The 27,683-nt window shown below is 46.6% G+C and overlaps 1 pseudogene; it reads left to right on the forward strand.

Annotated features, from left to right (window-relative positions):
* The window catches only part of LOC141735613 (threonine--tRNA ligase 1, cytoplasmic-like), a 48,191-nt pseudogene continuing 20,508 nt past the window's right edge, over positions 1-27,683 (forward strand).

The following is a 27,683-nucleotide window of genomic DNA, read 5'->3' on the forward strand; positions in this document are numbered from 1 at the left end:
ATGGACCAAGGTAAGGAAAATCGGACTGTTAAAGTATTGCCTTGGTGGTCGGGACATTCTAAGAGACTTGTGTGTGAGTGACTGAGACGTACTGCGGTACGAAGCGAGTGTGGAGTCCGGATCCGCGGTTCTGTAGTCCCGCGAGGGGCGCAGCCGGAGAAGGACAAAGCGAAAGGAAGGGGTGTAAGAAAAGTCTCTGTTCAGAATGGGAAATAAGGATTCTAGGCCTAGGGATGAAAAAGGGGATACTAAGAAGGACCCCGGGAACATTCCCCCAGACAGTCCATTAGGGAGGATGTTGAGATATTGGAATAGTCCATCTTGTACAAGGGATAAGGACAAAAAGAAAATGATAAAATATTGTTGTTTTGTCTGGACAAAGGAGCCTATAAGACCTCCTAGTGTGTTTTGGCCCAAATTTGGGTCTGATGAAGTTTGGGTGTGCCAGACTCTAAATGTATATGTAAATAGTAAGGAACCTGTCTCCTTAGAAGAACGCGAATACGCATTTTGTTGGGTTAAAATAAGTAGATATGGGAGTCGGAGTCGTCCATATCCATTTTATATGTTTCCAATTAAGACTCCTAATGATAAATCAGATAGCACAAAGGTTGAATCTACAAACTGGGACCCTTTAGATTGTTTACCACCCCCTTTAATCCACCCCAAGTGCCACCAGTGCCAGTGCTCCCAAGTCCCAGTGAAGCTGCAGGAGTGGGGGAGCCCCAACCTCCCAGGAGAGAAGAGCCACCTTGGGAAGATTCCCAAGGGAAAGTAAGTCCCCAGCGTGCCCCCCACCAAAACATGCTCCAGATTGAGCAAGGAAATAGAGCAATGTCATAAAGACATCCTAAATCTCCCTTTCCCTTCAGAAAAAGAACAGTCAGAAGGAAGTGGGAGCAAGATAACTGCATATCCCCTAAGGGAGGTTCCCCTAGGAGCAGAAGTGGGTTACGTTAGTGCTCCACTCACAAGTAGCGAAGTGAGGGCGTTTAAGAGAGAGATGAAATCTCTAATTGAGGATCCCATAGGGGTAGCCGAACGGTTAGATCAATTCTTAGGGCCAAGTTTTTATTCTTGGTCCGAAATGATGTCCATTTTAAATATTTTGTTCATGGGAGAAGAAAGAGGAATGATTAGAAGGGCTGCTATGCAGGAATGGGAAAAATGAAACCCACCTGCTCAGGGTGTAGTGCCAGCTGAACAGAAATTCCCAAATGTGGATCCCCAGTGGGATAATAATAATCCTGAAGACAGAACAAATATGAAAGACCTGAGGGAAATGATAATTTTGGGCATTAGAGAAGCCGCTCCTAAGTCGCAAAATCTTATTAAAGCTTTTGAAATACAGCAAGGAAAAGATCAGACACCCTCTGCCTTCTTACAAAGGCTGAGGGATCAAATGAGAAAATATTCAGGCATGAACCCTGATGACCCAGTAGCACAGGGGTTATTAAAAGTTCACTTTGTCACGAAGGCCTGGCCAGATATACAAGGGAAACTACAAAAAATGGAGGGGTGGAGTGAGAGACCCCTAGAAGATTTGTTGAGGGAGGCCCAGAAGGTATATGTCAAAAGGGAGGAGGAAAAACAGAAGCAGAAAGCAAAAATGATGGTATCTACTGTGGATCAAGTGGTAAGACAAAGGATTGATCCTGTAATAACTCAAAGGAGAGAAACTTGGGGGCGAGGAAGAGGGGTGAATAACAGGGGAAGAGGGCGGGGAAGAGGGCTACCCCGACCACTCCTACCAGCAGCTCAGGATTCACCGGCAGGGTGTTATCATTGTGGGAAAATAGGCCATTTTAGGCGGGAGTGCCCTGACTTGAGAAGGGAGGAACGAGTGTTGTCGTTGATGGATTTTGATAACGTAGCATAGGGAAGTCAGGGGTTCCCCAGCTCGAGGTCCCACCGGGAACCCTTGATAAATTTAAAGGTGGGACCTCAGGAAGAGGAAGCAGTCGTCTTAGTCGATACTGGAGCTTCTAGAACTTCTTTGAATTTTATACCCCAAGGGGCAAAATTGTCTAATCAACGAATAGTTGTGTCAGGAATAAAGGGTGAGGGTCTCTCAGTCCCTGTTTTTGAACCCATGATTGTGGGAAGCGAAACTGAGCAAGTGATGGGAACTCTGTTGTACATACCAGAAGCTGGGAGTAACCTCCTAGGTAGGGATCTTATCACTGGTTTAGAATTAAAGATAGAAACTTTAAGAGGACAGATAATGGTATCTATGAAGTTGCTAACAGAACAGGATGAGCAAAAGATAAGTCCCGAGGTATGGGTGAGTGAAGGGAACCAAGGAGGGTTAAAAATAGAACCCCTCAGGGTAAAACTCATTCTGCATTCAAATGTGATTCGACAAAAGCAGTACCCAGTTCCCCTTGAGGGAAGGCGAGGGCTGCAACCAGTAATACAAGCACTAGCCAAAGATGGGTTAATAGAACCCTGTATGTCCCCTTTTAACACTCCGATCCTGCCAGTACGAAAAACGGATGGTTCATATCGCTTAGTGCAAGACTTGAGAAAGATTAATGAAATAGTGCAGGCACGACATCCGGTGGTCCCGAATCCCTATACCCTAATGAGTAAAATTCCTCATTGTCATAAATGGTTTAGTGTAGTGGATTTAAAAGATGCTTTTTGGGCTTGTCCACTAGATGAAGGGAGCAGAGATCTATTTGCATTTGAATGGGAAGATCCAGATACAGGGAGAAAGCAACAATATAGATGGACAGTGCTACCACAGGGATTTACAGAATCTCCTAATTTGTTTGGGCAAGTGTTAGAACAAGTGCTTGAACAATTCAAACATCCATCGGGAATAGCCCTGCTTCAGTATGTGGATGATTTGTTAATCTCGGGAGAAGAAGAAAACAAAGTAAAAGAAGCCACCAATGAGTTATTAAATTTTTTAGGTCAGCAGGGGTTAAGAGTCTCAAAAACAAAATTACAGTATGTAGAATCAGAAGTGAAATATTTAGGACATTTGATTAGTGAAGGAAGCCGCAAGATAAATCCTGAAAGGATTAAGGGAATAGTGGAATTACCCTTGCCTGAGACCAAAAAGGAATTGAGAAAGTTTTTAGGATTAACCGGGTACTGCAGGCTGTGGATAGAAGGGTATGCACAAAGGACTAAAGGACTGTATTCTAAATTATTAGTAGATGAACCAAATATATTATGATGGACAGAGGAAGAGAAGAATTTGATATGCGAATTAAAGCAAAGCCTAATAACTGCTCCAGTTTTAGCTTTACCATCCTTGGAGAAACCATTTCAGTTGTTTGTGACTGTAGAAAAAGGGGCTGCACTGGGAATATTAACTCAAGAGTGGGGGGATAAACGACAACCAGTAGCATATTTGTCAAAGCTTCTAGACCCAGTTTCTCGAGGATGGCCCGAATGTGTGCAGGCAGTAGCCGCTACTGCTTTATTAGTAGAAGAAAGCAGGAAGCTTACCTTTGGGGGAATGATAGAAGTTAGCACCCCCCACCAAGTCAAAACCATTTTAGCCCAAACCGTGGGAAAATGGCTAACTGATTCAAGAATACTGAAGTATGAGGCAATTTTAATTGAAAAGGATGATCTGATTTTAACTGCCAGCCCTTGCCTTAACCCAGCGAGCTTTTTGTGGAAAGGAAAAGTAGAGGTGAAGGATGAAGAACTTACACACGAATGCATAGATGTAATTGAGTACCAGACTAAGATACGACCTGACTTAAGGGAAGAACCCCTATCTGGGGGTCTTCATTTGTTCGTAGATGGTTCTTCAAGGGTGACAGGAGGAAAGAGGTGTAATGGATATGCGGTGGTGCATGGAGTGAGACAACAAGTAAAAGCATCTGAGAAATTACCTAGTGCATGGTCTGCTCAAACGTGTGAGATGTATGCCTTAAACCAGGCACTAAAGTTAATTGGAGAAGGGGAAGGAACAATATATACAGACTCTTGTTATGCCTTTGGGGTAGTACATACCTTTGGTAAAATCTGGGGAGAACGAGGACTAATAAACAGCAAAGGGAAAGAACTTGTACATGAAGCACTTATAAAACAGGTGTTGGCAAATATACTAATACCAAGTGATTAGCAGTTGTACATGTTAAAGGCCACCAGAGGAGCAATTCAATTACCGCAAGGGGAAATAGATTAGCGGACAAAGTGGCAAAAGAGGCAGCCTTGGGGCAGGAGACCATTAAGATTTATAATCTTGTTCCTCAAGTACCGAAAATAACAACCCCATTGATATTCATGGAAAAAGAAAAAGAAGCAATGACAGAAGCAGGGGCAGTGGAGAAAGATGGTAAATAGATTCTGCCTGATGGAAGGGAAATGGTTAATAAACAAGCTATGAGAGAAATAATGGCAGTGTTACATCAGGGAAGCCATTGGGGAACGTGAGCAATGTGTGATATAGTTTTGCGGAAGTATGGATGTTTTGGCATTTACACAGTAGCGAAGCAAATCTGCGACAGGTGTATTATTTGTAAGAAAATAAATAAGACGACCCTTAGAAAACAGCCTTCAGGGGGACGAGAACCGGGGTTAAGGCCATTTCAAAGTATACAAGTCGATTTTACTGAACTGCCACCCATAGGCAGGTTTAAGTACCTCCTAGTCCTGGTAGATCACCTCACTGGGTGGGTAGAAGCTTATCCTTTAGCCTCTGCAACAGCTGCAGGAGTGATAAGAATAATGCTAGAGCAAATAATTCCTAGGTATGGAACAGTGGAAAATGTGGATTCAGATCAAGGAAGCCATTTTACCTCCAAGGTGCTACAGGGAGTGATGGATAGTTTAGGGATAATGTGGGATTATCACACTCCTTGGCACCCCCCATCATCTGGAAAGGTTGAAAGAATGAATCAAACCATTAAGAGGCAACTATCTAAATTGGTTCTTGAGACAAAACTGCCATGGATCAAGTGTTTACCAATAGCACTATTGAGAATCCGGACCTCCCCTAGAAAGGATACTGGTCTCTCGCCTTATGAAATGCTTTTTGGACTACCTTACACTGGAGGTAGGGAAGGTGTGCCCACATTTGAAACCAAGGACATGTTCCTTAAGAAACATATACTGGGTCTGTCATCTTCTCTCTCTTTCCTCAGAGCTAAAGGCCTTCTTGCTCAAACTCCGCCATTGGAATTTGTCGTCCATCCGTATAAACCAGGGGACTGGGTACTAGTCAAATCCTGGACGGAGAGTAAGCTCCAACCAGAGTGGGAAGGACCATTCCAAGTACTCCTCACTACTGAAACGGCAGTAAGGACAGCAGAAAAAGGATGGACTCACTACACTCAGCTAAAAGGACCAGTTGAACCCCCGCCAACAGATCCGGTAGAACGGTGGACTGTACATTCTACTGACAGCCTGCTGCGAGTAACCCTAAAGAGACAATGAGCTGTGGGTTGGGGCAGGATGATCCAGTTGGGAGACATAAATCTGTGTATGCCATGAATTTTAAGAAGCATTTGGCGATGATACTGGTCATAGGGGCGGTGTCGTGCTTCCCACTAGGAAGCTGGAGTGTACGCCTAGATCACATATGAAGTGCACACCCAGATTACCCGGTTAGACTTATCATAAATATCACTAAAGGAAATACCCCACAGACCGTATGCTTTGATGCCTGTCAAGTACTGAAGTGTGGGAATCTGGAGGCCCAAAGATGGTTGAGTGGTGAAAACAAGTACCTGTGCCCAGAAATTTGGAGGGCCGCAGAGGGATATCACGAGGCTGCACCTTGTGACCGATGGAGTGAAGTGTGGTGGACCACCCAAATTGGAGGGTGGACCGTTGATGACAAGTGGATTAAGTCTTCTTACTATTACCCTCTCAAAAAGAAAATACGTTTTTACAAAGGATCACCTTCCCCAGAGTGTGGCCTTTTTGAATGTAATCCTCTGTTGATAACTATAACCCAGGTGGATGATACGGCTAACCTAATGTATGGAATAGGAGCAGATGTGTCTGGAAGAGATCCAAGGGGAAGATTTAGAATAGACATACTGGAAAACAGCAGTCAAATGGAAGGGACAACTATGACTACTAAACTCCCAGTAATACAACAGTGGGAACCACTGAATGATCCAGCTTTGGTAACAGTTACTGAGATTAAAGATCTTAGACAAACATTTGGGATTGAGACAGGGTACGGTGAGACAAATGCTTGGGTAGAACGGGTAAAATATACTGTTAATAGTTTGAACCAAAGCAATTGCTCTGCTTGTGCCTCAGGAAGGCCCCCAGCACAGATCGTCCCTTTTCCCTTAGGGTGGACGAAAGATTCCGTAGGGATGTGGTGTATGATAGCATTATACCAAGAAAGGACCACCTGGGGAAATGAGACTTGTCATTCACTTTCCTTACTGTTTCCTGCCTTGGAGTCTAGAGACGTTAAAGTGCCACCAGTATTTTCCACAGCAATTGGTAACCATCCAGCGTGCCTCTCACGGCAGGGTGTGAAGGCTGCCAAACCTGGGGGGGATTTACCCTGTGCACTGAAACTCTGAATGTGACCAAGGATGTGAAAGGAAACTACTCAGTGATACGAGTGCCTCAGGTGGATCTCTGGTGGTGTTGTGGAGGGAAGACCTTGCGATCTGTGTTGCCGGCTAACTGGAAAGGTACATGTGGCATGGTACAACTGGCAATACCATTCACCCTAGCATTTGAAAAAGGAACAGGAACCCTGAGCTCAGGCAATAGAGTAAGAAGAAGTTTAGGGGTATCCTTTGATGAACGAATATATATAGATCCCATTGGAGTCCCTAGAGGAGTCCCAGATGAACACAAAGCAAGGAATCAGATAGGAGCGGGATTCGAATCTGTCTTTTTCTGGTGGGTAACTATAAACAGAAATGTAGATTGGATAAATCTTATTTACTATAACCAACAGAGGTTTATTAATTATACCAGGGATGCATTAAAAGGAATAGCGGAACAATTGGATGCAACCAGCCGAATGGCATGGGAAAATAGGATCGCCCTGGACATGGTCTTAGCGGGGAAGGGAGGGGTGTGTGTAACATTAGGGAATCGGTGCTGTACCTTCATCTCAAACAATCCAGCTCCAGATGGTACTATAACTAAAGCCCTTCAAGGGCTCACCAGTCTAGCTGATGAGTGAGCTGAGAACTCTGGAATAGACACCTCACGGACAGGTTGGCTGGATTCCTGGTTTGGGAAATGGAAAGGTATGGTGGTATCAATATTGACTTCTCTTATAATGGTAGCGGGAATGTTAGTGGCTGTAGGATGCTGTATCATTCCTTGTGTGTGAGGATTAGTTCAACGATTAATTGAAACTGCCCTAATGAAATGAATGGAAGTAGACCCTCCCCCATACCCTGGGAAAATGCTTCATCTAGAAGACAATAAAAACTGTCAAGAAGAAGAAGAATGTAACATCATGCTGTCGGCTCTAGAGGCCTCATATGGAACCATGCCCTAGAAATGCAAAAGACAATAAGATTATGAAAAAAGAAAGGGGGAAGTTGTAAGAAAGGTAGGTATTGCTTTTGCAGAGGAGAAAAGCCGTTTCCATCAGAGGTGACACGATAAGGGAATGACTAAGACAAAGAGGCTCCAGCAAAGGCTTGTAGAACATCTCTTATCACACAGACAAAAGGACAAACTGATTCCTACTGGATTAGTGTCTAGAAGGGGAGTCAAACATTTAACCAGGGCTAATGACATTGAGCAATTTTTTTGTTACCAAAAAGGAAAGAAATAAACTAGTCAGATAATCCCTTTGGGTGTAGCATAAAGAGAAGTAAACAGAGGCAGGACATGCGGGAAGAATTTTAGGCACCTCGGACAGACTGTGAACCCTGGAGTACCCAACCAATGGGAAACAGGGGAGGGAAAAATTTGGCCGGGATTAGGGAATAAAAAGGTGGGTTTCAAGACCTGGAAGTGTGCCTACTTGCTAGGTCACCTGCTCTTGCGAGAACGTGAATAAAAATGTGCTTCACAGAGGATTCTGCCTGAGCCTATTTCATTTGGACCGGAACTTGTTTCTCACAGTGGGATAAAAAACCTACCCTGTTCCTAAAATCACGAGTGCTTGAGTTGCAAGGTAAAGCAGATGGAAGAAAGAATTCTTCCAGCAGGATGGCTGCTTCAGTCCATGGTAAGCGGTTCTCCAGTCTGGATAGGAGCTCATCTGCTAATTGTCGATGTTGTTCTCAACATTGGGGGGCCCTGCCTCCAGCCAGGAGGAGGAGAGGGACAACAGGGTTTATTGGACTGTGTGGATTCCATGGCCTGGCACATTAGAGCCACAAAAACATACAGCCCTGGTGGACACTGGTGCATGGTGTACCCTATTGCCATCGAATCATAAAGGGACAGAATCTGTCACTATTTATGGTGTGACAGGTGGGTCTCAAGAACTGACTGTACTGGAGGCAGAAGTGAGCCTGAATGGGAATAAATGGGAGAAGCACCCCATTGTGACTGGCCCAGGTGCTCCATGCATCCTTGGCATAGACTACCTCAAGAGAGGGTATTTCAAAGACCCAAAAGGGTATGGGTGGGTGTGACGGAGAGAAGATGACTTCACTGAGAGGTTCAAATTAACAATTTATTTGGACTTCACTCACGGGTCCGATACACCACTATTGCAAGTTCTCATGGATACAATGGAAGAATGCACCATTGCAATTTAAGGGGAAAAGAACAAAAACAATTCACAGAATACGCTATTACCGCCTAACAGCTGATCCCGAAAAGTAACAACACAAACCACCAGCGCGCTAGATATGAATACCTTAAACGAGTGCATGCTAGACATCATACGTATGTTATTAAATCACTTACCCTCTCTCTCGGGTAAGGCCACTCAATCCCGGGAAGTTACCTTGCACAGCATCCTGGACAAGGGAGGGGGGGGGCAGAATCTCCTACAGGCCAGCTGTATCTTTGGAAGATTCCCCATTTTTCTCCCCAAAACTTTGGACTTAAATATCCTTTTTTCCGGGACTGTGCTTGAATGGATTACACTATCTGGGATGGTTATCTCCGTGGTTTGATGGCCCCCCAGATAGCAATGTTTATTTTGTGATGTCTGGTCTCACACTCACTGAATAGTGGTGGGACTTGACTCAGGGCATTTTCTTTGTTAAAGGCACCATTCGGGTTTCAGTTCTGATTGTAATGCAGTGTTGAGACCACCCTGGGCTGAGCCATTTCCACAGCTCCCCCCCCCAGTTATCTCTGCATAGACAGGGATCAATAAGCGTCTGCCGAGGCGAGATGGAGCTGAGTCGAATGACAACCCCCTGCATCTCACCTCTTGTGTTCTGAAACCAGTTTAGCCAGGTGCTCCCATTCAGTGGGCTTTTGGTAAAGCAGCTGTAGAGACTGAGGACATTACACAGCTGTCTGCCTTACCTGGCCTTTCAGATGACCCTTCTGTGGTGGGACTGCTGAGGGTTAAAGAACAGCAGGTGCCAATTGCTACTGCCACAGTGCATCAATGACAGTATCGCACTAAGTGAGACCCCCTGGTTCCCATCCATAAGCTGATTCGTCAGCTGGAGACCCAAGGAGTGATCAGCAAGATTCACTCACCCTTTAACAGCCCAATATGGCCAGTGCGAAAGCCTGATGGAGACTGGCGGCTAACAGTAGACTCTAGTGGCCTGAATGAAGTCACACCACCACTGAGTGCTGCTGTGCCAGACATGCTAGAACTGCAGTACGAACTGGAGTCCAAGGCAGCCCAGTGGTATGCTACCATTGACATCGCTCATGCCTTTTTCTCTGTTCCTTTAGCAGTAGAGTGCTGTCATTGTCATTGGCCAACCCATCCCAAACTGCAACAGTCATAAAACAGGCTTCACGAAACTCTTCAGGATGTTATGATATTTAACTTCTGCTTGTGTATGTGTTAAAGGAACACCTTGAGGTCTCAGATAAGGTGGATGATCTACTCAGCCTGGTAGCAGAGCTAAAAAGTAGAAAGGTTGCGGAACATCAGGGAGTGTGAGAAAGAAATAGATTGGTGGAATCAGGCTCTGACCTCCCTGAGAAAAAAAACTGGAAAAGCCACCAAAAACACCCCAAGCTGAAGGAGATCTGGTACCCTCCCCCTGCCAGACTGAAGACAGTGGCCAAAAGGAGAACTGTGAATGGAGGCTAGTCTGTACTAGGGGTGGCAAGCGAACCCCCTCCTTGCCCACATCCCCTAACCAAGTACCTCTGTACAATAGGTATGAGGCCCTCAAGGAGGTAGGCCAAACCATGGATGGCATGGAAGATGGTTTGGCTACACCAGAAGAGTTGCCAGGACCAGTAAGGCCTACCCCGTGTTTAAAAAACGCCTCCACAAGGAAGAAGAGGTGGGTTATAGCAGTAGGTGACTCCCTTCTGAGGGGAACAGAAGGTCCAATATGCCGGGCAGACCCTCTTCTTAGGGAAATATGCTGCCTCCCTGGGGCCTGGGTCAGGGACATTGCTAGAAAACTTCCCAGCCTGGTTCAGCCCTTGGACTACTACCCACTGTTGCTCTTTCATGTGGGTGGTGATGAGGTGGCAACACATAGCCCAAGAACAATCAAAAGAGACTTCAGGACCTTGGGAAGGTTAATAAGGGAGTCTGGGGTGCAGGTTATCTTTTCTTCCCTTGTCCCAGTTACAGGCAGGGACTCCGAAAGAAACAGACGTGTGCAGTCTGTCAATAGATGGCTCTGTGGCTGGTGTCACCGCCACAGTTTTGGGTTTTTTGGGATGACCTACACAGCACCAGGCTTGTTGGCATCGGATGGGGCTCATCTTTCTGCAAGGGGGAAGAGGGTGTTTGCTCATGAGCTAGCGGGGCTCATTGACCGAGCTTTAAGCTAGGCTTGTTGGGGGAGGGGGATATTACCCGGCTTGCTCGTGACAAGCCAAGAGACGATGCTCCAAGGTCTGAGGGGTGGGTCGCTAGTGAAGGCCCTCAACCTATTGCTCCGAGATGTGCTGGGTATGCTGCAGCACACTCGAAGTCTTATGGGGATGAGCCATGGGCTCCTGAGGCAATAGGAATGGGGGAGTCACAGATAAAACACCCCCAAGGAAGACCAGCTGAAGAGCAGCACGAAGGAAATGCAGCCACTCCAGCTAGTAGGACAGCTTCATCAGGCACCCAGCTGAGGTGCCTTTATGCAAATGCACATAGCATGGGAAACAAGCAAGAGGAGTTAGAGATGTGCACACGCCTCCAGGGCTATGATCTTATTGGCATCACAGAGACGTGGTGGGATGGCTCTTATGATTGGAGTGTTGGAATAGAGGGATACAGGCTCTTCAGGAAGGACAGGCTGGGAAGACAAGGAGGGGGTGTTCCCCTCTATGTCAATGACCAACTGGAGTGCATGGAGCTCCACCTGGGGATGGATGAAGACCCAATGGAGAGCTTATGGGTCAAGATTAAAGGGAACACAGGGGCAGGGGACATTACAGCAGGGGTCTGCTACAGGCCACCTGACCAGGACGACGGAGCAGATGAGGCCCTCCATAGACAGATAGGAGCAGCATCACATTTGCAGACCCTGGTCCTCATGGGGGACTTCAACCACCCCGATATCTGTTGGAAGGACAACACAGCAGGGCATAAGAAGTCCAGGAAGTTCTTGGAATGTGTCGATGACAACTTTCTTCTTCAAATGGTAGAGGAGCCAATGAGGAGAGGAACTATGCTGGACCTTGTCCTTACCAACAAGGAGGGGCTGGTGGCAAGTGAATTAAATCTGGCCAGGGACATCAAGGATAACAAGAAAAACTTCTATAAGTACGTCAGGGATAAAGGCAAGACTAGGGAAGATGTGGGCCCTCTCAGGAAGGAAACGGGAGACCTGGTCACCCAGGATATGGAGAAGGCTGAGGTACTCAATGACTTTTTCGCCTCGGTCTTCACCAGCAAGTGCTCCAACCTCTCTGCGCAAGTTGCAGGATGCAAAGGCAGGGTCTATGAGAATGAAGCACCGCCCACTGTAGGAGAAGATCAGGTTTGAGACCATCTGAGGAACCTGAAGGTGCATAAGTTCATGGGACCTGATGAAATCCATCCACAGGTCCTTTGGGAGCTGGCGGATGAAGTCGCTAAGCCGCTTTCCATTACGTTTGAGAAGTCGTGGCAGTCTGGTGAAGTTCCCGCTGACTGGAAAAGGGGAAACATAACCCCCATTTTCAGAAAGGGAAAAAAGGAAGACCCAGGGAGCTACAGGCCGGTCAGTCTCGCCTCTGTGCCTGGCAAGATCATGGAGCAGATCCTCCTGGAATCTCTGCTAAGGCACATGGAAAATAAGGAGGTGATTGGTGACAGCCAATATGGCTTCACCAAGGACAAGTCATGCCTGACAAATCTGGTGGCCTTCTGCGATGTTGCCACAGCATTGGTGGATAAGGGGAGAGCAACCGACGTCATCTACCTGGACTTATGCAAAGTGTTTGACACTGTCCCACATGTCCAGTTTTGGGGCCCTCACTACAAGAAAGACCTTGAGGTACTGGAGCGGGTCCAGAGAAGGGCAACGAAGCTGGTGAAGGGCGGCTGAGGGAGCTGAGATTGTTTAGCCTGGAGAAAAGGAGGCTGAGGGGAGGCCTTATTGCTCTCTACAACTACCTGAAAGGAGGCTGTAGAGAGGTGGGGGTCGGTCTCTTCTCCCAAGTAACAGGTGATAGGACAAGAGGAAACGGCCTCAAGTTGCGCCAGGGGAGGTTTAGACTGGATATTAGGAAAAGTTTTTACACTGAAAGGGTTGTCAAGCATTGGAACAGGCTGCCCAGGGAAGTGATTGAGGCACCATCCCTGGAGGTGCCTCAAGATGGGTAGACATAGTGCTTAGAGATATGTTTTAGTGATGGTTTTTGTCAGAGTTAGGTTGATGGTTGGACTAGATGATCTGAAAGGTCCCTTCCAACCTAGGTGATTCTATGATTCTATGACATCCTGGTCTCTAAATTGGAAAGGCATGGATTTGATGGATGGACCACCAAGTTTTTTTTCAAAACCTACCTGGACGCATTCCTGTGCAACCTGCTCTAGGTGAACCTGCTTTGGCGGGGGGGGGGTGGACTAGATGATCTCCAGAGGTCCCTTTCAGCCCCTGCCATTCTGTGATTCTGTCATTCTCTGGATAAGGACTTGGCTAGATGGCCGCACTCAAAGTGTTGTGGTCAACAGCTCTATGTCCAAGTGGAAACCAGTGATGAATGGCATTCCTCAGGGGTCAGTTCTGGGACCAGTGCTGTTTAACATCTTTGTTGCAGACATGGACAGTGGGATTGAGTGCACCCTCAGCAAGTTTGCCGACGACACCAAGCTGTGTGGCGCGGTCGACACATTGGAGGGAAGGGATGCCATCCAGAAGAACCTGGACAGGCTTGAGAGGTGGGTCTGTGCGAACTTCATGAAGTTCAACCAGGCCAAGTGCAAGGTCCTGCACCTGGTTCATGGCAATCCCAGGCACAAATAGAGGTTGGGATTGCCTTCCCTGGAAGTGTTCAAGGCCAGGCTGGATGGGGCTTTGAGCAATGTGGTCTAATGGGAGATGTTCCTGCCCATGGCAAGAGGGTTGGAACTAGATGATCTTTAAGGTCCCTTCTAACCCAAACCATTCTGTGATTCTATAATGAGATGAACAAGAATTTGCCACTGTGTTGAAATTGAAGGGAAAAAATCTTTACTATATTCTTAGCAAATTTTTCTTTTATTATCTGTGGACTTGCACTGAAAATGTCTCTATAAGCTCTTCTTTCAAACCAGCGTTCACTGGCACAATGGAACAAGGTCTTCATTTGTTCAGAAATTAAGCTGGCAACTGTCAAAGAAAGAGACTCTTACCTGTCTGAACCAATCCCTGTTTTTGACACATGGCACTGGCTGTTGCTTCATTTTTAAATACTGCAAATGCTATGTTTTGTAACTGACATCCTAATTACTCTCTAGTGATTAGTTTGGCGTACTAGACCATCTCTTGGATTGGTTTAGCTGTTAATGCTTTGCATGAACATTTCATAACTTAAGATCATAAAATGGCAAGCTCAATTAATTCACAGGCATGAATGGACCTTAAAAGTTTAACCTTGACTACATTTTTCCAGCTGGTTATCTATTCCCAGTAACTGTTGTTACAGCATATACTTTCAAAAAGACAAGTTATATTACCAACACCCCTCAAATATAAATATCTGTGTACACAGTGCATGACAGGTTTTATGTAGGTAGAAGCCTCTTCCTGCTCCTCCCCACTGGCCTTAAAAATGCTTTTTTTTGTTTCAAATTGTATAACTCTTTCGGCAGTTACAGATGTGCCAAGAGTCCAGCTTTGGCTGGGATGGGTTTTCTTTGTATTGGTTACAGAGGTCCCTGCCAATGTCTCAGCTCCGCTGTCTTTGGAGGGCTGTTGTTCTCTGAGTGCAGCAGCACCTCTCTTGGCTGCTTGTTGCTCATTGCTTCAGCCTTACTCGTGGTCTCAGATGTACAGGCCTGCTCCTTCTGGCTCCTCCCACATCTCAGCGCTGCTGGTACATGCAGGAGGAGATATAGATGCTTGTTGAGGAGGAGAGCAGCCAGCAAGGGATAGAGTAGTGGCTGCCTCGAAAAAAGAAGAGCTAGACTGCCAGATGTCTCCATGAACACGTATTGACAAAGGCCATGAAGAGTCCAGAGCTGAAAGGAAATCCAAGGGCAACCCAGTAAAGAGAAATGGAATATAAATCCCCTGGGGTCATCAAGGTTAGAGAATGGGTCCTGTGATGTTTTGCTTGGGATGACTGGGTTTGTCACCAAGAACAATGATTTGCTGTCAGCCCTTTAGGATGGTGGTGTTCTGGAAAAATCTGTGTTAAAAATCAGCTAGTTAAAAATGCAGCTAGTGGGCTCAACCCCAAAAGTTGCCCACAAAACATTTTATCTCTAGGTTAGCCCAGCAAACTCAACAAGCAAGATTTTGTTCAGGACATCATCTCAGAAGCAAAAGATTGAAGAGCAGGAGGGACAACATGATTGCTCAGAGCTGCTCATGAAGGAAGATCTCATGTGATCACATCTACAGTGACTACTTCTCTAGTGCTAGAGTGAAAGCTAGGAACGGGCCAGAAATGTTCCCTCCTATCTCCAGTATGTCCTGGTGAGCCTAGTCTCCAGAGGTTGGAACAGTAGTCAAATGAATGTCTTCTAGCTAAGTCCCTGTATTGGGTTTGCGTGGCAAGGTTTTGGTAGCGGGGGGGGCTGTAGGGGTGACTTCTGTGAGAAGCTGCTAGAAGTTTTCCCCTATGACTGACAGAGCCAGTGCCAGGCAGCTCTAAGACAGACACATGGCTGGCCAAGGCTGAGTCAATCAGCGACAGTGGTAGTGCCTCTGTGATAACATATTTAAGAAGGGGAAAAAAGTCAAGGAGGGGGAGGAGGTGCTGCAGGCACCAGAGCAGAGATTCCCCTGCAGCCCGTGGTAAAGATAATGGTGAGGCAGGTTGTCCTCCTGCAGCCCATAGAGGTGAACTGTGGAGCATATATCCACCTGCGGCCCGTGGAGGACCCCACGCCGGAGCAGGTGGATGTGCCCAAAAGAGGCTGTGACCCCGCGGGAAGCCTGTGCTGGAGCAGGCTCCTGGCAGGACCTGTGACCCCGTGGAGAGAGAGGAGCCCACGCAGGAGCAGGTTTTCTGGCAAGACTTGTGACCCTGTGGGGGACCCACGCTGGAGCAGTCTGTTCCTGAAGGCCTACACCCCACAGAAGGGACCCATGCTGGAGCAGTTTGGGAAGAACTGCAGCTTGTGGGAAGGACTCATGTTGGAGAAGTTCGTGGAGGACTGTCTCCCGTGGGAGGGACCCTGTGCTGGAGCAGGGGAAGACTGTGAGGAGTCCTCTTCCTGAGGAGGGAGGAGCGTCAGAGACAATGTGTAATGAACTGACTGCAACCCCCATTCCCTGTGCCACTGGTGGGAAAGAAGGTAGAGAAAATCGTGAGCGAAGTTGAGCCTGGGAAGAAGGGAGAGTTTTAGGATTTGGTTTTATTTCTCATTGCCCTACTCTGATTTGATTGGTAATAAATTAAATTAATTTCCCCAAGTTGAGTCTGTTTTGCCTGTGATGGTAATTGCTGAGTGATCTCCCTGTCCTTACCTCGACCCATGAGCCTTTCGTTATATTTTCTCTCCCCTGTCCAGCTGAGGAGGGGGAGTGATAGAGCAGCTTTGGTGGGCACCTGGCATCCAGCCAGGGTCAACCCACCACAGTCCCTTATGGCACCATTATAATACCAACAGACCAAAGCAGAAACCATTGGCACAGGAGATATTACTACCTTACCTAATTAATTAATATGATAATATTAATTGGGCTGGACACAGCTATCTCATGGATGTGAAGAGCTCTTTGTAGCTGTGTAACCATTATCCATGTCAACCATGAAGATTTGATAGTATTTACCCATTTAGGCACCTCAGTTCCAGGGCAGCATGATCAGGACAGCTGACCCCACCAGGTGGACAACAACAGACCTGAAGTTGGGCCATTAGTTTTGTAGTAGGCTGATGTGTGTGCAAAACCATTTATTTTTCAAACTATCATTATTGGACATGAAAAAAATGGGCAGCTTCTAACCAAAGAATCCTGCTCCCTGTGAATTTCTGCTATAAGAACTCCAGTTCAGGGAAATTATTCTGCTTTCCTGCAAAATTATGAAGGAATCATTAGGCCTTGTTGCTGCAGGAACTGGTCATCTTTTCACACAGCTCTAAGGACCTGCCAGCCTGAGCATCCAAAGCATACAACAGAAGAGGACTGAGCAAGTAGACAGATTTTTGCCTCTCTGTTGTGCTTTCGCCTTTCTCAAATGTTGTAAAATAGAAACACCAACAACCAAGTATCAGAGCCTGAACTTTTACCCTAGTTTTTTAGGCTCAACCATTCTCACATCTGTCTCTAGGGAATGTTTATGTGTGGTGTAAAAATGATTCAGGCTGCCAAAACATCAAAAAGCAAACAAAGCAACAATAGTTGGGCTATTTTTGTTTGTTTTGTTCAACATGCTTCATAAAGAGAGAGCTAACTGGGTAATGAAATGATCTAAATGTGTTATGTGAAACCCTATATAAATATAAAATCCAAATTCAGTTTGTAGAGTGACTGGTAGGGAATTACATTATTGAATCATGATTATTTGGACAACTTACCACTCTTCCTAAGAATGCTAATAAATCATAAAAGAGTTGTGGATTTTAGCACAAACAATTAACGATAGCAGAAATCTGTTCTCTCTTCTTCACTGGTTCATCTTTAAGTTTCTGAACAAGAAAAATACCCTGTGCAAAATATTGTCCTATAATCTACTGTGGACAGTAATTGGGCCACCGATCAGAACCAAGGCTGCCCAGGATTCAAAGCATGCTGACAACTGGAGTGTGTCTAAGTAAGTAGAGAGGTTTTCAGATGCTGAACAGATCATTCCCCTATCAGAGGTAAGGAGAGAGTTGTAAGATTTTCCCTCAGGTATGGCTACAGTAGTGAAATTATGCACTGCCCCTCTTTGCAGGTTAAGTTTCCTTCCAGAAAACTAAAAAAAAGAGCTAAAGAAAATGGCTCACAAAGGCACTCTAAAAATTGTTTAGCAAAGCCCTTAGTAATCATTTGAAAAATAATAGGCACATTCAAAGTAAATTAGGATCTATTTGTGATGGATCACACAGACTGGTATATTTTGTAATTTTTGTTCACAAGCAACAGTTCAACTAACGCTAACTAATATGGAACACGTGTATACCTCTGTACTACAGCTTCTTTCCCCAGTTTCCACATCAAGGAATATCCCAGCCATCAATGTCAGTGTTGGTTTTTATATCAAAAAGCATTATACAAACACAAGTACTTGCCCTTTAGCCATGACTCAATCAAGAATCACTCCAGACTGTCCTTGTCACATATCACAGCTTTTTCCACTCAATTTACCTTTTGGGGTGGATGCGGGAGATTAACATCCACCTTAAAAGTAAAGAGAATTTAATTGGTCTTGAAACAGCTCATTACACTGAAGTGTCTTCAGTTTAGTAACTGAATGCCAGTGCATTTCAATATTCACCCCTACAGCTAGATGAGGTGGCAGCAAGAGGAGAAGAAACTTTGGAAAGTTTGATGGTTGTGGGTTTGGGTTTTTTGGCCTCCATTATTTAGAGCTGTAAGGACTAATAATAGAAAAAAAAGGTCAGTGTGTGAAATCTCACTTGAATGCATTCCTGGGACATAGACTATGAAAAGATGGGTCAGTAGTTTTCAAATAAACCAACTGACGCAGACATTAAATAAGAGTCTTGTGCCTTATTGAAGCAGTCTTATGGGAGACTACTTAGTTTAAGTACTTGAGAGCTGCTGGGAACTAGCCAGTACCTTGTCCCTAAAGAGCTGGCTATTCACCTCCTCCTCTCTATGTGTAGATACCAAGGTGGGGAGATCATGCATAGACTGGATCCAGCTAGTAGATACAGTCGTTACAAGCAGTCCTCTTGTTCGGCCTTCAGGATTAAGTGATGGAAAGGCTCTGAACTTCAAGCTGCTGGGATAGCTTGTACTGGCAAAAGAGTGCTGCACAAAGCTGTTCAGTGATTTGTGCAAAATTAATCAGTGTCTGTTTTTTTTCCTAGAGGAACAAAACATACTTCACTGTAAAACACTAGACTGCCAATAGCATTAATTGCCATGTTTATTGGCAGCTTGTTAAAATGTCAAGAATTAAAAAAACATTCTGGGATGGGTTCTGAGCTTGGTAATACCAGTGCAAATTATATTAAAGAACAACTCTGTGGTTACAACATATCTGAAAATCTGTGCACTTGAGTGAAACAGCTATCAATCACGTATATTGGTTTCTTATCATTATGGCCTTTAATCACAAAAATGCCTGGGCTACACTGATTTGAGGAAACTTGCATTTTCTCTGTAGTTGTTATGTAGGTAAATATTGTGGTTTAAAAGTGTTAAAAAGCACATAGTTTAAAAATAATTATCCATAGTGGTAGCCAAGAAAAACTTGTCAAGAACTCTAATGCCATACAGCTGGAAAGTTATAAAGCAAAGACATCTTTACAATTAGAATTAGGTAAAACTATATATTTTTTCTTTTAAAAAGGAACATTTGCTCCAAGTTTTGAACTGAATCAAACAATCAAGTTTATATTTCTTTATTTCTTCTGTGATTTTTCTCTCAAGGAAGCATATTTTCAGGAATAACTAAGAACACTTAGAGCAAATACTAAAAAATATTTAAGGAAAATTAATTCCTAATGCATGATAAATCAAGAATTGGACCTTAAATGTTATTTTCTAAGTAAAGTTCATTTAAACAGAAGCAAACACACCAGATTGAAGTGCATTTATACTTTTATGATAATTATTTATAGATAGATAGGAGATGGGTATTTAAACACTCAAATATTATTACTGAATACTTCCTATACTGCCCTCATTGAAAAAAATTCCCTCAGGTTCAAAAAATTTTCAAATTAGAATAGTTTCACCATTTTGACATGATTTTGAATGGACACATTCCTGTTAACAACAATGTGTAAAATAAAAAAATAAAATATAAAATTCAGCTAGCGAGTTGTTCACTGCAATTCTCTCTCCTTCATTCTCTCTACTCTGCTCTGGTGAGACCCCACCTGGAGTACTGTGTCCAGCTCTGGAGTCCGCAGCACAGGAAGGACATGGACCTGTTGGAGTGGGTCCAGCGGAGGGCCACAAAGATGATCCGAGGGCTGGAGCCCCTCTCCTATGAGGACAGGCTGAGAGAGTTGGGGTTGTTCAGCCTGGAGAAGAGAAGGCTCCGGGGAGACCTTATAGTGGCCTTCCAGTCCCTGAAGGGGGCCTACAGGAGAGATGGGGAGGGATGCTTTATGAGGGAGTGGAGCGATAGGATGAGGGGTAATGGTTTTAAACTGAAAGAGGGGAGATTTAGATGAGATATCGGGAAGAAATTCTTTACTGTGAGGGTGGTGAGGCACTGGCCCAGGTTGCCCAGGGAAGCTGTGGATGCCCCATCCCTGGAAGTGTTCAAGACCAGGCTGGATGGGGCTTTGAGCAACCTGGTCTAGTGGGAGGTGTCCCTGCTCATAGCAGGGGAGTTGGAACTAGATGATCTTTAAGGTTCCTTACAACCCAAACCATTCTATGAATGCCCCTACTGGGTCTAAGCTTAAGGCCTTCAGCCATAAGATTTTCTCAAGATCTGGGGAAAGTCCTCTAGCAGAGATACAGTCTATGCTGGCAGGTCTCTGTCACAGCAGCTTTACTGAGCTTGGGAAACATTGTACTGGAAGCTACTAAAGCTTGCTGTCCTGGTTCCAGCGGGGATAGGGTTAATTTTCCGCAGGCTCCAGCAGGGACACAGGTATTCCATCCCATGTGAGCCTGTGCCCACTCTGAGCTGCTGGGGGAGGGGGCAGGAAGTCGCCGCTTGGAGGGGGCTGGGGCATCCTGGTCTGGTGGGTGAGCAGCAGTGAGCGGCAGTTCTGTAATCGTGTTTTTACGTTCCTCTATCCGTGTTATTGTTGTTGTTTTCTTGTTCCCTTTGCTGTTCTGTTAAACTGCCTTTGTCTCAACCCACAAGTTTTGCCTCTTTCTTCCGATTCTTTCCCTTTCCCTTTTTTTGGGAAAGCTTGAGAGAGTGGCATGTGGTTCTTTGTTGCCGTCTGAGGCCAAACCACGACAGTCCTTTTTGGCGCCCAACATGGGGCTCGAAGGGTTGAGATAACGACAGAATCCAACTAGAGCTTGGAAAAACGAATTTTGGTGTGTGCATTTATTGTATTAGGTAAATAGTCGCTGGTCACCATGTTGCTTGGTTTGTTCTCATGGCTGGGTTATGTGAATTCCTATATGGCTTATGTACTCCCTGCAATGATGTTTGTTACTTCTGGGAGAGGGATGAGGATTATCATTCTGCTGTCCTGTGCAATATCGGCTTATGAGATGATAACATCACTTGTTAGACAGTTACTTTGGGGCTTTTATGTGGTGTTGCTGTCCTGTCCGTACATTGGGCACCGTCTCTCAGAATTTATTAATAATTACACCCAGTCTGTGGGGGAAACAGGGGGGGACACTTTCCCCAGCTCTTTTGCCTCCCTTTTCTCCTTCGGGTCAGGTATGGCAGCTTTTGAGAATTTTGAATATCCTTGGGATACTCAAACCAGCCTGGTCCTATTCTTATGTCTCCTGAATTCATTCCAGGTCTTGTTTAGGGTTAAACAGCTATTTAAGACTGCCACCCGGAGATCTGCCCCGAGGCTGGATAGTCAGGGGTGGCAGGGCATGTGGGAGGACACGGGCAGGTACCTAGAGAACTTCTCACCTCCAGTGGTCTGGGACTTCACCCCTGAACAATTACAGGACCCTGATAAAGCGGTAGAATATCTGAAGGGGAAATGCTGTGGCTGCTCCAGAGAGGCACAACTCACCACACTGTGCTGGGCCCTGGCCAGTATCTACCAGGCACTGCTCAGTGTTACGCAGCACCCTCAGGGGAAAGAGATGGAAACCAGACCAACAGCCACTGCAGCTACTGCAACCCTGGTGGCAGCCACTGCCGCTGAACCAGGGAACCAACCCGTGCCAGTATCAGTTGCCCCTATACAGAAGAAGTACACGAAGAAATCAGTTCGCTTAGTAAGAGATGATGATGAACCAGGGCCATCACGAGAACAGGAGGAAGAGGCAGAACCAGAGATAATTACTCGATCCCTATCCCTGAGTGAGCTGCGGGATATGCAAAAAGATTTCAGCCAACTTTCAGGCGAGCACATTGTCACCTGGCTGCTCCGGTGCTGGGATAATGGGGCCAGTAGCCTGGAATTAGAGGATAGGGAGGCCAGGCAGCTGGGATCCCTGTCTAGGGAAGGCGGCATTGACAAGGCAATTGGGAAGAAGACCCAAGCCCTCAGCCTCTGGAAACGACTCCTGTCAGGCGTGAGGGAGAGGTACCCCTTCAGTGAGGATGTTGTATGTCACCCAAGCAAGTGGACCACCATGGAAAGAGGTATCCCCAGGACCTGAGGGAAATAGCCGTGCGGGAGATGATTTACTATGACTTTGACAATGCACAGTTACCCACAGACCCTGATGAGGTGCAGTGCACAAGGCCCATGTGGCGGAAGTTTGTACGGAGCGCACCACCGTCATATGCCAACTCACTGGCAGTAATGGAATGGAAAGGTGAAGAGGGACCAACAGTGGATGAGGTGGCTGGCCGGCTCCGGAGATATGAAGGAAGTCTCTCTTCCCCCCTTGTCTCAGCTGTGGAGAAACTGTCCTGGAAGGTCCAGCAGCTTGAAGGGAATATGTCCTACTCCCCACCTGCATGGGCCAGCATCTCAGCTATTAGGAGCAGGCATTTCCCCACTCGAGAGAGAGAGTACAGAGGGTACACACCAGGAGGCACCCTGTGGTTCTACCCACATGACCACCGGGAGGACATGAGGAAGTGGGATGGACAACCTACTTGGATCCTGCAGACACGGTGTTGCGGGCGGAGTGAATAACTTCACTTGTAAGAGAGAAACAGTGAAATATTTATTAATATAAAACAGTGATTTAACAAAGTCAGTAGTGAATGCGACAGTGTTTTACGAGATTCGATGGCGAGGCACACTTGATTATTTACTGCACAGAGGCCAGGGTCAGACAAGCTGTCAGGGAGACCCTCCCGTTGAGTCACGAGGTTCAGAAAGGACCCCCTGGCTTTCTAAACTCCTTCTCAGAGAGGAGCCTAGGGGCGGCTGGATCCACTCCTAGTCCCAGACTTGGTCAACGGTTTGTGTCTAAAGGATTCTATATGCGCAATCAATCCTTATCTCACTCAGCTAAGATTTCAAAGTTTAGCATGCTATCAGTCACTTACCGAGAATCTGCTGCGGCAAGGAATCTCTCAGCCTCGAGGAGCAGAACCTTAAGCGAGCGTCCCCACTCAAGGGGAGATCCTGGCGTGCAGCCCGCTGCCATGCAGGAGAGCTCAAAGGGCTCTTGGGCTGTCCGCTATTTATGGAGTAAGATAATTGACCTATAGTCATATTCCCATGGGAACAAGATGTCTAGGCCCCCACTCGAGACAGTGTTTTGACTGTGTTGCCAGGCATCTCCCACAGTTCAAGTGCAACTCATCACGACTCCCACTGATGGCCATGGCTTGAGCAGGAGCTGGGGGGAAGGGGAGAGCACATTGCTACACACGAGTACAGGAGTTGCAAGGAAGGACAAGCACAAAAGGGGATCCCTCCAGGAAAAGTGCCGCCCTGGTTTCCAGCGGGCAGTTCCCCAGACAGAGCAGAAGGCCTGATCTTGCTTCTGATCCTCTTGAAGGGACTTCCAAGTCATTTATGCAAGAAGTGAGTAACGGATACTCTGACCAGGATTAGAGGGGCCCTGCCTCCGGCCAGGTGGAGGAAAGGGGCAACCAGGTTTATTGGACGGTGTGGATTCGATGGCCTGGCACATCAGACCCACAGGAGTATGAGGCTCTAGTGGACACGGGTGCACAGTGCACCCTAATACCATCAAGCTATAGAGGGGCAGAACCCATCTGTATTGCTGGGGTGACAGGGGGATCCCAAGAGTTGACTGTACTGGAGGCGGAAGTGAGCCTAACTGGGAATGAGTGGCAAAAGCATCCCATTGTGACTGGCCCAGAGGCTCCATGCATCCTTGGCATAGATTACCTCAGGAGAGGGCATTTTAAGGACCCAAAAGGGTACCGGTGGGCCTTTGGCATAGCTGCCTTGGAGACGGAGGAAGTTAAACAGTTGTCTACCTTGCCTGGTCTCTCGGAGGACCCTTCTGTTGTGGGGTTGTTGAGGGTCGAAGAACAACAGGTGCCGATCGCTACCACAACGGTGCATCGGAGGCAATATCGCACTAATCGAGACTCTCTGATTCCCATCCATGAGCTGATTCGTCAACTAGAGGTTCAAGGAGTGATCAGCAAGACTCGCTCACCCTTTAACAGTCCCATATGGCCGGTGCAAAAATCAAATGGAGAGTGGAGGCTAACTGTAGACTATCATGGCCTGAATGAAGTCACGCCACCGCTGAGCGCTGCCGTGCCGGACATGCTAGAACTGCAGTACGAACTGGAGTCCAAGGCAGCCCAGTGGTATGCCACAGCTGATATAGCCAATGCATTCTTCTCAGTCCCTTTGGCAGCAGAGTGCAGGCCACAGTTTGCTTTCACCTGGAGGGGTGTCCAGTACACCTGGCATCGACTGCCCCAGGGGTGGAAACACAGCCCCACCATTTGCCATGGACTGGTCCAGACTGCACTGGAACAGGATGGAGCTCCAGAACATCTGCAGTACATTGATGACATCATTGTATGGGGCAACACAGCAGAAGAAGTTTTTGAGAAAGGGAATAAAATAGTCTGAATCCTTCTGAGAGCCAGTGTTGCCATAAAATGAAGTAAGGTCAAGGGACCTGCGCAGGAGATCCAGTTCTCAGGAATAAAATGGCAAGATGGACGCCGTCAGATCCCAATGGATGTGATCAACGAAATAGCAGCTATGTCTCCACCAACTAGTAAAAAGGAAACACAAGCCTTCTTAGGCATTGTGGGTTTTTGGAGAATGCATATCCCAGATTACACTCTGATTGTGAGCCCTCTGTATCAAGTGACCCGGAAGAAGAACGACTTTAAATGGGGTCCTGAGCAACGACAAGCTTTTGAACAAATCAAACAGGAAACAGTCCATGCAGTGGCCCTGGGGCCAGTCCGGGCAGGACAAGATGTTAAAAATGTGCTCTACACCCCAGCCGGGGAGAACGGCCCTACCTGGAGCCTCTGGCAGAAAGCACCAGGGGAGACCCGAGGTCGACCCCTAGGGTTTGGGAGTCGGGGATACAGGGGATCCGAAGCCCGCTACACTCCAACAGAAAAAGAGATATTGGCAGCATATGAAGGGGTTCGAGCTGCTTCGGAAGTGGTTGGTACAGAAGCACAGCTCCTCTTAGCACCTCGACTGCCGGTGCTGGGCTGGATGGTCAAAGAAAGGGTCCCCATCACACATCATGCAACTAATGCTACATGGAGTAAGTGGATTGCACTGATCACACAGTGAACTCGAATGGGAAACCCCAGTCGCCCAGGAATTCTGGAAGTGATCATGGACTGGCCAGAAGGCAAGGATTGCGGAATGTCACCAGAGGAGGAGGTGACGCGTGCAGAAGAGGCCCCACCATATAATAAACTGCCAGGAAATGAGAAGAAATATGCCCTGTTCACTGATGGGTCCTGCCGGATTGTGGGAAAGCATCGAAAGTGGAAGGCTGCTGTGTGGAGTCCTACACGCCAAGTTGCAGAAGCCAGTGAAGGACAAGGTGAATCGAGCCAGTTTGCAGAGGTGACAGCCATCCAGCTGGCTTTGGACATTGCCGAGCGAGAAAAAGGGCCAGTACTTGATCTCTACACTCACTCATGGAGGGTGGCAAATGCTCTCTGGGGGTGGCTACAGCAGTGGAAGCAGGGCAACTGGCAGCGCAGAGGCAAACCCATCTGGGCTGCTGAACTATGGAAAGATATTGCTGCCCGGATAGAGAATCTGGTTGTGAAAGTACGCCACGTAGATGCCCATGTGCCCAGGAATCGGGCCACGGAGGAACATCAGATCAACCAGCAGGTGGATCGGGCTGCTAGGATTGGAGTGGCTCAGGTGGATCTGGACTGGCAACATAGGGGCGAACTATTCATAGCTCGGGGGGCCCATGACTCCTCAGGCCATCAAGGGAGAGATGCGACATATAGATGGGCTCGTGACCGAGGGGTGGACTTGACCATGGACACTATTGCACAGGTCATCCATGAATGTGAGACGTGCGCTGCAATCAAGCAAGCCAAGCGGTTAAAGCCTCTCTGGTATGGAGGACGATGGCTGAAATATAAATCTGGGGAGGCCTGGCAGATTGATAGTTCTTTCCTGTATTGGAAAAGCTCGAGAGAGCGGCACGTGGTTCTTTGTTGCCATCTGAGGTCAAACCACGACACTTGCTTATATCACTGTAAGCTACATCTCTACTTGGAACTTTGCTGGTATATTTTCCTTTCTCCATGGTACGATTTTGTTACTCTCCAGCCAGCTCAATATGTCAGCAAAACTTTGAAGTCTAGACTGTATGTTAACTTTACCATAAGTCTTTCGATATCAGAAATATGATACTGTTTTGGTTTGGGCCACGTTATCCAATGACGAGAGAACAGACGCTCTCCCCCACCTATTGCTCCCAGGAGAGGAAGAAGAGAGATAGAGAGATTTATGAGTTCAGAAAAACACTGAACTACTTTAATGAAATATTAATAATAAAATAAAAAGGATAATAACGAAGAGATATAATATATACAAACATACACAAAACCCTATGAAGCTCCCAGGGAGATGGCACCAGCAGGCACTGGGAAAGTTCCACAATAGACTCAGTGACAAAATGGAAACAGATTCCAGAATACTCTAAACAGCACTAAACGAAGAGAACCATTGAAGAAGGCACCCAATCTTTTTCATCCCTCAGCTTTTATCCTGAGCATGGCAGATGGGCTGGAATACCTGATTGGTCAGCTTGGGTCACCTGACCTGTCCACTCCTCCCCACAGGTGGGACCCCTCCATGGGGTAAACAACCAGGTCAGCTGACCCTGGTTGCCACAGCAACAAGTGTGAGCAAGAGCCTCTCTCCCTGAACAGAAAGTGGGCTCTGCTCCACCCCGAACCAGGACATTCCACCCCTTAGTCCATACCATTGGCATCATGCTCAGATCACTAATACTTCTTATCCATCAAATATATACATATACAGATATATAGAGATCAGTCATGTATGATTTGTCTCTATACACAAGAGTTCATTAAGTCCATTTAGTTCATAAGTGCAGAGTCTCATCTATCCTAGCAGACTCAGAACTGAGTATTCTCACCCAGGGTTAGATTTCCTTGAGGCACACATTGAGCTTCTCCATTCTCCAGCATCACCCACCAAGTACATCCAGGCCCTTGAGCAAACACAGTCCCACGAATGGGTTTGCCTTTGCCTGAGGCAGGAAAAGCCCAAACGGTTTTCCCTAACATATCCCTTTCATGCACCACAGGGACTTTATCCCCTTCTACTGCATGTAAAAGGTCTGACTGAGCAGGACCAGCTCGATTGATGGATCCCCTGGTGTTAACTAACCAGGTAGCTTGTGCTAAAGGCTTGTCCCAATTTTTGAAGGATCCACCCCCCATTGCTTTCAGGGTGGTTTTTAATAGTCCATTGTACCGTTCAATTTTCCCAGAAGCTGGTGCATGACAGGGGATCTGCTATACCCACTCAATGCCATGTTCTTTTGCCCAATTACTTATAAGACTGTTTTTGAAATGAGTCCCACTGTCTGACTCAGTTCCTTCTGGAGTACCGTGTCGCCACGAGACTTGCCTTTCAAGGCCCAGGATGGTATTCTGGGCAGCAGCATGGGGCACGGCGTAGGTTTCCAACCATCCGGTGCTTCCTTCTACCATAGCAAGCAGATAGCACTTACCCTGGTGGGTTTGAGGGAGCGTGATGTAGTCAGTTTGCCAGGCCTCCCCATACTTATATTTCAGCCGTCATCCCCCATACCACAAAGGTTTTAACCTTTTAGCTTGCTCGATTTCGGCGCATGTTTCACAGTTGTGGATAACCT

This window comes from Larus michahellis, chromosome W (genome assembly GCF_964199755.1).
Source record: "Larus michahellis chromosome W, bLarMic1.1, whole genome shotgun sequence".
Lineage (NCBI taxonomy): Eukaryota > Metazoa > Chordata > Aves > Charadriiformes > Laridae > Larus > Larus michahellis.